The sequence below is a fragment of the Podarcis erhardii genome (genome assembly GCF_964252035.2).
Source record: "Podarcis erhardii genome assembly, chromosome: 15".
Lineage (NCBI taxonomy): Eukaryota > Metazoa > Chordata > Lepidosauria > Squamata > Lacertidae > Podarcis > Podarcis erhardii.
The window spans coordinates 14,659,721-14,670,265 of record NC_138505.1 but is presented as its reverse complement, the minus strand read 5'-3'; positions in this window follow the sequence as shown (position 1 = coordinate 14,670,265).

Genomic DNA, 10,545 nt, shown 5'->3' with positions numbered 1-10,545 from the left:
TCATGTTCTTCGGCGATGAACTTGTGACTTCTTTCTTCGTTGGCACAGCTTTTTAACCACTCTCTGGAGCGCCGCACCGAGAAGCAGGAGAGCATAAGGAGAGGCCTGCCAGCAGGATCAGGCCAAAGTCCCATGTAGTCCAGCGTCCTGGTCTCACAGTGGCCAGCCAGAGGATTCAATGGGAAGGCAGGACTTGCGCACAAGGGCAACTCTCCCCAATCGTAACGCCCAGCAGTTGGTGACATGCTGCCTCCAAGAGTGGAGGGAGAACTCAGCTGTCATGGCTACTGTGATAGGAATTTTGAGGTCTTGGATATATGTTCAATGTTCATAAGTGTACCAACCAAGCATGTACATAGATCAGCACAGGAAGACCGACCTGGAACCATTTTTGATTCCCAAACTGACCTCAATTATTTCTCTGCAAGGTCAAAATGGAAAAGCCTCCGCATTGTCTTTTCCTTCACAAATCCTGTCTTAAGGACACATTTAAGATATGAATAGGGTGTGAGGCTGTGACCTGGCTCAGGAACTAAGTATGTATCATTACAAAAGACTGGCCAGGCTCCTCAGGCAATCCAATCAAGTGACCCTTAAACAGGTAACCTGTCAGACAGGTGGTAAACAAACCACTCAGATTTCTGCTGTAAACCGCCCTTTCTGTGATGTAGGTGTGATGTATGGAGGGGTGGTCTTGGTCTACAGGATGGGAATTTCAAAAGTCTTTATAAGCCCTTGCACAGCATTTTTGTGGGTCCTCCTCCTTTCCTGCGAGTGTTGCAACAGATCAATAAAGATCAAGCTTACTAGCTGCTTTGCTTCTCAATATTCTCTGGTTGGCCTCTGTTATTTTCTCCTACCAATAGGGAACCTATATAAGGACTCTATATGGGCTCTTGGATACCCCATAAGGGAAAAAGGGCAGATTTGCTTACAACACTACTACCCAGTGCCGCAAAGGAACACTGCAGATACTGTAGGCCCTTCCTATCTGCTATAGGGAGTTCGGGGTCTGGGCGTTGTATTTGGGGGTTTGGGCAGGTGATCCTTTTTCAGAACAAATTGAAAATTTAGCAAGCAAGTCCAGCACAGAATTGCAGGGACCACAGCACCTTTCTTCTTCTTCTTCCTCTTCTGTTGTTGTTATTATTATTATTATTAATTTTTGTATGCTTTATATTAAGTGGGTTACCAGTACGAAATTAACCTATGTTATTAAAACACTCAATAAATCCGTTCCATCAAAACAGCAAAGCATCTGCAATTAGCGTGCGCAGTAAAACAAGCCAATTAAAACGGCATAACAATCACAAGGGTTAAGGCAGCAATTAGCACGGGCGGTTTAGGTCAGGAGATTGGGGGAACGCTTGTCTCAACTGGTGTGTCTTCAAGGGCTGGTGGAATGCCAGGACTCTCGTATTTCAGCAGAAATTATGCCCATCAGCTCTAAGTTTGCAGCTATGCATATTAATTGCACAAATCTGGATCAACTTTTCAAACTAAAATATCGCCTTAGCAGCAAGGAGGGGTTCATCTGCTAATTTTGGTTTCCCAGTTTCTTGTTTTTCCAATATATCTGCAACAATTTGTAATAATAATAATAATAATAGGTTTAAAACAACAGTAGCACATACATAAAGCCAGTCCAAATTCAAAAGATACCAAATGCACTTTACCCTACTGTATCTGGTTTTTTAAGATCACTTGGCTGAAGAACTGCATTGCAAAATTAAGAGAAATGCGAGTTTCAAAGGATGGCTACATTGTGGTGGCAGTGGCAACAAAGCTGAATAGAATGTTTTTATTGATTTTTCAGTTACTCCGCAGGTCTTTTCAGTCCTGAATTATTATTTGTGATATACCTCTGTGAATGAATGTGCAAATATACTGCTTTTCAGCATGGAGGTGGGGGTCCGTACCTCCCTGTAGGAAAAGGGTAAAGGAGATCCAAGGAGCAAATAAAATACACAGTGGGGGAGAATGAAAAATATTATGAGTTGCATCCAACTAAGCAGACCCATTGAAATCAATGGACTTAAAAGTTAGCTGTGGCTATTAATTTCCCTGGGCCTCCTCTGATCAGGACTTAGTTGGAGACAACTCAGTAGAAAGAACTGTATACAGTAATAGAAAGGCCGTGACGAATTTTCAGAGATATAAATCCTCTCTTGCTCTTTACATATATTTTTTTTCAAGATCTGGGGCAATTAATATGGCACCACCTTGAGGCAGAGGGTGCAAAATACAACTCTTCCTTTGGGGTTTGTTCTTAATCTATCTATCTATCTATCTATCTATCTATCTATCTAAGAGTTAAATACTCAGCTAAGTGCACAGGGAGCATAGAAATTAATAAATATTAATCTATTATCAATTACTCAATATGCCACTTAATGCCAAGATTGCTAAGTAGTATACAAATAAAATGCTAAGCAGTTTGCAAGTATGTAAAGGGATTGAAGCATACACCCCCGCCACTTATGAAAAAAATGCACAAGTAAAATTCATCCCATTAAAGCATTAAATTATAATCATCCACGATTAAGATATAGAATGAAACAACCCCATTAAAACCAAAAGACGCAGGTAAGCAAGCAGATGGGTCTTCAGAAACCAGCGGGAGGACAGTAGACTCTTGAACGCCGGCTGGTGAATTTGAAGCAGCGAGTCTTTTGGTTTGGTTCTGCTGGGTTCCAGCTGGGGTGAGCATTCGAGGGAATGGCATGGCTGATCAAATGGTCAGGGAGGCTCTGGAGCAGAGGGCTATGACTCTGGAAAGTTAAAAGCTGGTTTAAACGGACTCTGGTCTGTGGGTGGCATTCTGCTTTTGCCCGTCACTGGATTTTTTTTGACTTTTTAAACGGAAAGGTCATGGTCTGGGAGCAGAGGGCATTTAAGGGAGCATGACAGGTTCACCCGCCAAATTGAGAGAGCGCCAAAGGGGTGCCAGAACAATGATGGACAACAGAAGGAATGAGGAGGCACTGGATTTTGGTGTCGCACAGGGAGCTGCTGAAATGTTATAGTACAAATCCACCACCGCTGGGAGGATAGACTCTGAACACTGTGATGTTTGTGGAGTGGTGGAAATAGTTAACCTTGTTCTCTGGGGCTGTTTGCAGTCCGCGGAAGGGCAGAGGACCTCTCATACACAGGCTTCATGATTTGGGGGTTGCAAATTTGTCTGAAGGAGTCGCACTCCCCTATAAGATTCTCTGGGGTTTGGTGTTGGAGGGTTGATGGCAGTTTGTGAAAAATATGAGGCTCCGTGGAAGGCTGCAACTGAAACAGAATTGCAGAGTTGCCAGTAGGTGGCAGTAGCGGGGCCTTTCCATGGCCTCACTACACCACTAAACCCCGATGAGGAGGAATGCCAATGCAGATGGGGGTGTTTCATATTTCAAATGTCCCACCTTCACTGTTGAAGGCAGGATGCCTTTGAATACTAATTACTGAGAATCACAGGTGGGCAGAGTGCTGTGGTCCTGCTTGAGACATCTGGCTGGCCATGGTGAGAACAGGACATGAGACCAGGTGGACTTTATGGGATGTTAGCATCTCCAAATTGCATATGTGAAGTGCTAATTGCAAGAGCTATAGAACTATAGAGCTATATTTTACTGTATTTTTGGTTTTTATGGAAGCCGCCCAGAGTGGCTGGGGAGGCCCAGCCAGATGGGCGGGGTATAAATAAATTATTATTATTACTATTATTATTATTATTATTATTATTATTATTATTACTACTACTACTACTACTACTACTACTCTATGATGCCATACACCTCTGTGACGGTTATTTTCTGTTGATACAGTTATCACAGTTTTAACAGAGCAGCAGGTATGTTATGTTGTGTGGCTGTCTACCTCAGTTAGTCTGTAACAGTTTAATCCAGTGTTTCCCAAACTTGGGTCTCCAGATGTTTTTGGACTACAACTCCCATTATCCCTTGCTATCAGGATCAGTGGTTGGGGATTGTAGTCCAAAAGCAGCTGGAGACCCAAGTTTGGGAAACACTGGATTAATCTATGTAAGACGTATTAGCAATTTATAGAAAAAAGACAGTCATGGAACCAGAGAAATTACACAAAACAAATGAAATACCGTGAAAATCCCTGAAATGAGAAGTAATCAACTAGAAATATTATCTTATAGAATTAAACTAAATAACAAAAATCAAAAAGTTTAAGGAAAAAATTAGAAAAACCTAGAGTTGAACAAAGCCTTAACGGGATGCCAGCTACAAACTTCGTTTCACTGAACTATTCAGTTTCCTCAGAAGGAAATAGAGAAATCATAAACCTTAAATGATTTTAAACAAACTCAAACTTTTTTTTTGTAAACTCAGGAGAGCGTATTAGCAACTAAAGCATCACCTGCCTGTTTTGTATATTTTAATCTGCAACTGCAAGTGCATGCACTAGAAGTTATTTGTTCTTTAAACTTTAAAAGAAAGTGTCGTTTTTCTAGGAGGGAAAAGAGAACTAATTAAAGAGCCAAATGACCCAGGGCTGACTTCTGCAAAACTGCTAAATGGGAACTGGAGCTCATTTCCCCAGACTTTTGGCCTGATCCCACTGTGGGGCTCTTCATCGTATGTTCTTACGTCTAGCTTGGAGTGCATCCTAAACACCAGTTTGGCTTCAGAGGTGGCTGCCCCCAATATTCGTTCACAACAATTGGAACTTGGAGATTTGTCCTATATGAGAACAGAACACAGAAATTCCCCATCCGTAGCACACAATGGCATGGTGCTCAAGTCTGTGGTGCAGGAGCTCACCATGATGGCCGCCATAGCCCACGGAGGGTCCATAAGTGCTGGCAGCTATGCCGCTCCATTTTCCCACTCCATCCATTAAAAGTAGCAGAACCACAATGCTCAGCTTATTAAACTCAGCATGACTATGCAGATCTCAGCAGTGCTTGCTGCCGAATGCCTGGGTTTCAACATGTACAACAAACGGAAATCTGCTAAAAGATCTTCAGCTACCTAAAATGTAAACCTTTAGGCTTTTAATTAGAAATGCAATGAATTTGCTTTAATGGACAAGTCACTGGCCACAGTTAACGCTGAGGCATCTTGCAGAAGATGTTCACTTAAGCCTTGATTACAGCACAGAATAGTTAAAAGCACCAGCGGGAACAGCTGAGTATTCAGAACCGTTATCTTAACCATAGTTAAGGGTTTGCATGTACCACTAAACTATGGTTAACATGAACCGAGGTTTCTAAGCAAACTACAAAGCTTAGTTAATGAGTGACTTTTGATCACCGTCAAATAAAGCCATACTTAAACTGTTGGGCTAGATTCACACAATGCCAAACCATAGTTTAATGTTATACGCAAACCTTAGGTTCAGGGAAGGTAAACAAAGCCAAGATAACTTTAGGATAAGATGGATAAATTTTATTCAGTTATAGCAGAAGGAGGAAGTTATGCCCAAGAGAGAGAAACTCTGGCCCTCTGGATGTTGCAGTTAAGACTTCAAATCTCATCAGTCCCAGTTAATGTGGCCAATCATGAGGGATGATGGGATATGTAGTCCAGCAACATTTGGAGGGGGAAAGGTTCCTCATCCCTGCTGTTATAAAACAAACTTGAAAGCCTTATTATCACCTCATCCAATTGCCAGAGCTGGGAGGGGCCACCGGTTACTGTGGCGCTCTGGCAGATGATGTCAACACTCCTGCTCAGAGTGGTGGGGATTCCTAGAGCTTTGCTTCCCAGTGTTCTCCGCTCTCTACTGCACCACTGTAAAAGTGTATGCAAGGAGGCAGAAATATTTCAAGACCCCAGTATCTCATTTCTCCAGTTTGAGGAGGTTTCTTCTGTCAGGAATAACTTCCATTTTCTGTCCTGGGAAGAAGGGAATGCAGGAAGCTGCAAGAGTAATCAGACTTTATATACAGACAAGAGATTCCGCTTCTGTTTTGTTTGTAATGGTAAACTGGGACTTTAAAGAAACAGTTTATTTTCCATAGGGAAGAAGAGAGTGCCTGTAAAGCTTGATTTTTTAAAAATATTTGTGACACTGGAACCCCTGGGAAAAAAATACAGCCTGGAACAAAGGCATGAACAACTCAGCCAGAGAAACCAGGAGTGGAGAAGAAGGCCTCAGCCTCACTCCCCAAGCCACACCCCACATTGGCCCTGCTCTGCATCTTCCTTGAGTGTTTTTGCCTGGATGGAATATGTCCTGGAATTCTGCTAATGCCTCTTGCTCACCTGGGTGGGGGGCAGACAGGCACTGGTGTGTGTGTGTGTGTGTGTGTGTGTGTGTGTGTGTGTGTGTGTGTGTAAACTAGCCTCCTGTACAAGGGTGGCATGTGTATCTCCACCTGATTCTCCCTCTCTCCCCACCCATCACTAGCATGTGACACCTCCCCCCCAAAAAAAAAAAAAATTTGCCCAGAAGGGAATTCAGTCTCCAGGCTGCAAAATGTTCCCCAGCCCTGATTTGCAGAATCAACACAGGGTGGAACCTTGCTCTGATGGGAAAAAGTGACTCATCACCAGATACAGTTACCCAGAGGCTTTGCCAAGGCAGATAGGTTTAAATGCAGCAGGGAATATTGTTATTCCTTTTGTAAATGAAGAACCTGCAGCTAGACCAGGTTTCTCTGCTGCAGCAGAAATCACCTTATTGCAAAGTTTAATGCATTGCAAAAATGTACTGTAAATTTATCCACTTAATTAAAAAACAAATGAACTGCAGAATTAATCTCTCTTCTTCCTACCACCCACCCTGTGTGGGTTTTTTTTTGGGGGGGGGGGAATAACTGTGCATAATAATAAAACTTGCAAAAAAAAACAAACAGAAAGAAAGATGTCTGGTTTCCAGGCCCAACCTGAATTATCTACAAACTTCCCGATTTTGTCCTTGGCAGACTAGGCAGGTCACATTGGCACTGCTAATGCAGTGATTTGACTTCACCTCCAGAGGTGCGCTCCATTGTCTCTTGAGACAGATGGATGCCAATGACAACAAATTAAAAAATTAATTCAGCGTTTTGAGAGCTGCTTTGAAAAGTCATGCAATAACCATGCTTGGCCTGCAGAGGACAGCAGAGCCCACTTTTTGACTGTTGCATGAGCTCATTTCCCCTGCCTGTCATTCTCAAGAGCAACGAATTCTTCCAATTTCTAATTAAGTTACCATGACAATTATAATTGGAGGGCAAGGGGAGGAGCTTAATCAGAACATGCACACTCCTATTTCTTTGGGAGAAATGCTTTGCCCTGTGTTTTATCCATATATATGCACCTGACACAAACAAGGGCACTGATGAGTTATTTTCCAAAATTACACGGTTCTCTTACTCTCAGACCTTCTTCTTGGTCACAGCCTCTTAGCTTAAAGCCCCGCCCAGGGACAGACAATCAACAAAAAACAATTAAAAATTGCTTAAAATATATATACAGTATCAAGGGCTGCATTCCCTCTGGGATAATCTGTTAGGGGCCACATGCTAGCCATGGGTGGAGGCAGAGATGAAAGTGTTTTGGATTTAAACTAACTAAACCATTCTCACCAGAGCTAGCTACCTCAGATTAGAATGGCCAGGCCTACCCAGAAATAGGCTCTCCTGGGTTTGATGGGCTTACTCTCAAATAAGCATGCAATGGATTTTGTTTTAGTGTCAACCGACTGTTACCGGTAGTGATTGGGAATCAAAGAGAAAGCAATTGCTTTCTGATTTTCATCTAAACATCCAATATACACATGCATAAATAAAATATACTGTATATATTTTGTATTACACAGAAGCACTTCTTTTCCCTCAAGTCACACAACCACGAAAAAGGGGTGTTTTGGGGGGGAATCAAATAAAACACTGCCCCTTCCAGTTCTGAAATTACACAGGAAGAGACATATGATTAAAATACAGGAAGAATAATCCAACAGGAAAGAAGTCTGATGGCAGATTGGGGTGGGGCACCTATGCCATACACCCTTGTCCCACCAAGGGACTTATTTGGTGCTGAAGGAACTTTGTGCAAGCTCAGAGACACTATTAAAAAGAAAACTGGGTCATCCTCCCTGCCCCACCCGCGAAAAGCCTGGGTCTTTGTGTGACTCATTTAGAAGTTAAGCTCCGCCTCTACCACTCAGCAAGAGGAAAAAAGGATATGTGTCATCAAGAATAGAGACCAAGAAGAGTTGAGACTCCTTAACCACAAGTTCGCTTTAGGGCAAAGGGATAGGAGGGGGGGGAATTGGTCTTTCAAAATGCGCTCAGGAAACTAGTCTCAGTTGAGCAATGTACAGCCATCAATAGCAACTTGCTCTTAAAAAGATTCTGAACTTTAAAAGGACAGATTTGAAAATGTGAAGCTAACAGCAGTGCCTCTGAGCATGTGCAAGCTATCTCCTGTCCACTGAGAGCAAACACTGACAGAAACCTAAAACCAGGAATGGGGAACCGGTAGCCCTCCAGATGTTGATGAACTACAACTCCCATCATCCCTATCCATCGGCCATGTCAGCAGGGGGCTGATGGGAAGGCTGCCTTGGCTTCCCCACCCCTGGTCTAAAAAATGAACACTTGATGGCAGATATTTAACACACTCTCACAAATTATGAATAATCCCAATTACCAGCAGCTATAAAAGCAACAAAATACAGTACCACACCCCCCCCCCCGGTCATTTCTGTCCTTAAACATCGTACAAATTGCAAGCACTTAGAAACCAGTGCTGCCAGATTAGGCCAAAGATCCGGCATCCTCTCACAGTGGCCTCTGGGAAGCGTGCAAGAGGCAGGCAAACTCCCAGGCTTCAGTGCCAGAGAGGTAGAAAACAGCCTCGCCGTGAAATTTGCTTTAAAATGAAAGTAAAATAAACCATGGTGCCGTCAAGGTGGGACTCTGGGCCTGGCGACCAGGGCCTCCCTCAGAGAAGCTTCATAGGCGGCGATGTTTGAAGGAAGTGAAGCAAGCCACATCCCCAGCTAATAAAAGGGTAGAAAGGCCATTACATCCAGCCACTAATAATCATTGCGCCACGGAGGTGTGACGCTGAGTGCCGGGCTAAGATGGCTCCGGACAGTCTTGGGCCCAACACATTTTCAGACCAGCCACATTCCTCATGGGCCTGCTGTGGAGATGAAGGACAGGATTCCTGTGGAACGCCAGGAAGCTGTTACAGAACTGGACCACTGGTTCCTCCAGCTCAGTGGTCCAGCAGCCGTTCCGCAGGGGTTCAGGGGGACGACGATGCCCACCCCACCCCTACTTGGAAATGCCAGGAATCGAACCTGGAGCTTTGTGTAGGCCATGGGTCAGCAAACTTTTTCAGCAGAGGGCCAGTCCACTGCCCCACTGCCCCTCAGACCTTGTGGGGGGCCGGACTATATTTTTTTGGGGGGGCGGAAATAAAACAAATTCCTATGCCCCACAAATAACTCAGAGATGCATTTTAAATAAAAGGGCACATTCTACGCTGGTTCCTGGACTGTCTGCAGCCCGGATATAGAAGGCGATTGGGCCGGATCCAGCCCCCGGGGCTTGGTTTGCCTACCCATGGTGTAGGCCAAGGGGTGCTCTACCACTGAGTTACAGCCTTTCCCCAGCATTTGAGCAGGAGGCAAAGGAGAATCTAGCACCCGTTCCCCCACCAAGCTTGGGTGTTGCGCTGCCTTTCTGAACTGAGCCCCAAACCTCTTTTGGCTGACGCCCAGCTGGGAAGGAGAGACTGAGCAGTGCCAGTATGACTCAGCTTCAGGGATCCTGGAGGCACAGGAGATGGCAGTGAAAGCTGCGAACCCCACCCAGGACTTTGGTCTGCCTTGGCCGACAGCAGGTAACTGGGCCAGCCACACCCCAAGGAGAGAGATCTAAGCAGGCAGGTAGGCAAGGGCTGGTGGCAGCTCTTCCAGGAGTCTCAATTACTACAATGTGCAAAGGGCTTAGGTGGGCACAGAATCCTGTCTCTTAGTGGGATTGGTGCTCTCAAGTGCATACTGCACTAGCCCCACAGGCAGGGGCTGATGGGAGTTGTAGTCCAAAACATCTGGAAGGTATCAGGTTAGGAGAGGCTGCCTTCAAGAGCCAGCAATGGAATTTATATAGAGAGTTGGAAGTGACTACAAGCAGCATCTAGTCCAACCCCCCCGTAATGCAAGAATCTTTTGCCCAACAAAGGACTCGAACCCATGACCCTAAGTCTCATGCTCTACCAATCAAAAAGAACAAAAAATTTCAGCCTGGGGCCAAGTCACAATTTTAGGCAATCCGCTTCTTACAAATCTGATCACCCCCAGGAGTTGAAAGGGATCCAAAAGGTAATGGACCACAACTGGTTGACAACGGAGGCGATCTGCTCCTAGTGTCTGTAGCAGGTGAATATGCAGACTCTGCTTAAAAACACTGTAAGCAAACAGCCCATCTCCCGATGCAATTCCCCCTCCCCACAAATAACTACGTAATACCCTCTGCAAGTTCTTCCCCAAGTTTAGGCAAAATCCCTTCTCATAACTTGGGTTTGGGGCCTATATAATTCACTTTCCTTCCTGTGAAGTGTCAATTGCACCATCAGACTTAAT